Genomic DNA, 2229 nt, shown 5'->3' with positions numbered 1-2229 from the left:
CTCCTAAAGAACACTTCTGAAGAATGCAGCTGATGAGTAACAGGTGTGCCAGGTTCAGTGACTCACTGCCCCGCCTACCTATACAAAAAGGGAGGCACCAAAAACACATACAGACAAAAACACCACATAACCAGAACCCAACTCCTAACATCTTCTACTGTTTTCCTGAAAAAGTCATATTTATTCAAGTTAGCTGCCCCTCATATGTTTTCCCTGCTTGTCCACATGTCTCCTGTTCTGGCTCTTCTCTCCACCAATTTGGCCCTCCCCACTGGATTACTATCTTTGAAAATCTTTAAAAGCTTCACATTTTCTGTCATAATGAGCCAAAGCTTGTTTGTTGTCAGTTTTTAAAGTAATCTGGAGCAAAGGTTCCCAATCTTTAGAAATGTTTCATTAGACAGTGGCTTTCACTCATTTTCCTGAGGGATCCTTAAAGAAATTAAAAGAAAGCTTGCCTTCAACACTTCATGCTGTACCAAAGAATAAAGGTGAAAGAATGAATATTAACTTACAAAGCTCATACAAACTTCTTTTGCCTCATAGATCTGATTGTTAAAAATATGTTAACAGTAACATTTTCTAGCTAGTTAGAAATGCTTTCTAAATAATACCGTGCATGAGCTCACATGAGTCCACCTCACGCATACTGCCAGACAGTGCATATTTTATATCGGTCTTTATGTGTTGCAGTTGCTACAGGTTGTTTGGGTCCACCAGCTCTATGTTGCCCAGGGCGCAACGACTACTGCCGAAGAGGGTGTTACTGTGACGAGTACTGTGTGACAGTGGGTGACTGCTGTCCTGACTATAATCCAACCTGTAAACAATGTAAGTGAAGAAAAACACAGAGACTAGAAATATATACACAGTTTTAAACATTTACATTTTGATTACAGATGTTTCCACTGCACTACCAAAAAGCTACAGCTTCAATAAATATCATAACAGCTTCTTTGTCTATGATCTCTTTCACAACAGCAAGCAGTACAACACTTGCACCACTTAATGTGACCACAACCTCAGGATCCAGTCTTTCTTCAACATTTTCTCCCACCTCTAGTAATTCAGCTATAGGTTTGTCACCATTTGAGAGCTATATCAAAAATTCACATGTAGACAAAGATTCCTTCATTGTATGTGTCACTTCTGAAAAAAAGTGGCAAAACACCAAATGTTTCAACTACTTTAGTTTGCAGGTTTAATTACATTCTAAATGTGTATTTCTTTCTTTCTGCCCAAATAGCGATTGCTCACCTAAAAGTGTCCTTACTATCTAATTTTGAAACCAAAGAACAAGCGATATCAGAAATTTCATCACTTGTAAGTACAAACATTCTTAAAATGTACACTAAATGTTACAGTGAAAAAAAGCACAACATGCATTATTCATACTTTTGTCAGTAATCAGTGTCATCTCTCTCATAGCTTCAGAGACTTGTGCAGCAGAGATGTACTGGCTGTGCCGTGACGGTAAAGCCCGTGTGAGGCTTTGGACAATGAAAGCATGAATTAGAATGAAGCAACACGGTGATGACAGACTCCAACACTCACAATAAAATCTAATTAAACCGGTAAAGTTAACTGACTGTTTCAGAATGAATAAAGTGACAGACACTTTTTCTCAACTAGTAGTATATGCATGTTTCTAAGTTCTTATAATCTTAATTTAAGGCTGTATTACACAGTTATGAATCTTTACCATATATAGAGATAAAAGTTTTTTTAGGTGGAGGTACAAGATTTTTTTTTTTAAATAAAGTTTAATAATGGAATAATTTTTTATTTTTTTTTTAAAGAAAAATATTCTGACAATCATTTGACAGAAGAATAACTCACCATACAAATCCAGTCTGCTCTGGTCAAGGAACGAGACACACTGCCAAACATGTTTGCATTACTGTATTTTTTTCTGTGTTATATTACGTTGTGGAAGTTGAGCGGCTGCAATACAATTATAACGCATAATTTAAAATGTAATATTAGCAGTGCCGTTAGAATTTTCCAGATGATATGTGCTGTAATTACATTAAAGTAACTAACATGTTATAGATCTGGTGTAATTTCTTCATTTTTTAATTCCTCGCCTCAACACGTTCTCACTCCCAAAGCGTAACATTTTATGCTAGGTGACAAATCGTCAACATATTACGTTTTCAGCTACTCAACACGTTCCTAAATGACGACCTCGGAAAAATGAGGAAATATGAGAACCGCCTGGACTCAATC

The 2229-nt window shown here is 36.4% G+C and overlaps 1 long non-coding RNA gene across 1 annotated transcript; it reads left to right on the top strand.

The window, feature by feature from the left end:
* Positions 1–701: 701 nt before the first annotated feature.
* Positions 702–1637, top strand: LOC102197334 (uncharacterized). The gene is made up of 4 exons (XR_311421.1): positions 702–831; positions 982–1077; positions 1247–1323; positions 1429–1637. It is a non-coding gene; the product is annotated as an uncharacterized LOC102197334 (long non-coding RNA).
* The last annotated feature ends 592 nt before the right edge of the window (positions 1638–2229 follow it).

This window comes from Pundamilia nyererei, unplaced genomic scaffold (assembly GCF_000239375.1).
Source record: "Pundamilia nyererei isolate P.nyererei 1_Seehausen unplaced genomic scaffold, PunNye1.0 scaffold00004, whole genome shotgun sequence".
Taxonomy (NCBI): Eukaryota; Metazoa; Chordata; class Actinopteri; order Cichliformes; family Cichlidae; genus Pundamilia; species Pundamilia nyererei.
The sequence above is the reverse complement of the archived record's forward strand: the minus strand, read 5'-3'. Positions and strand labels throughout refer to the sequence as shown.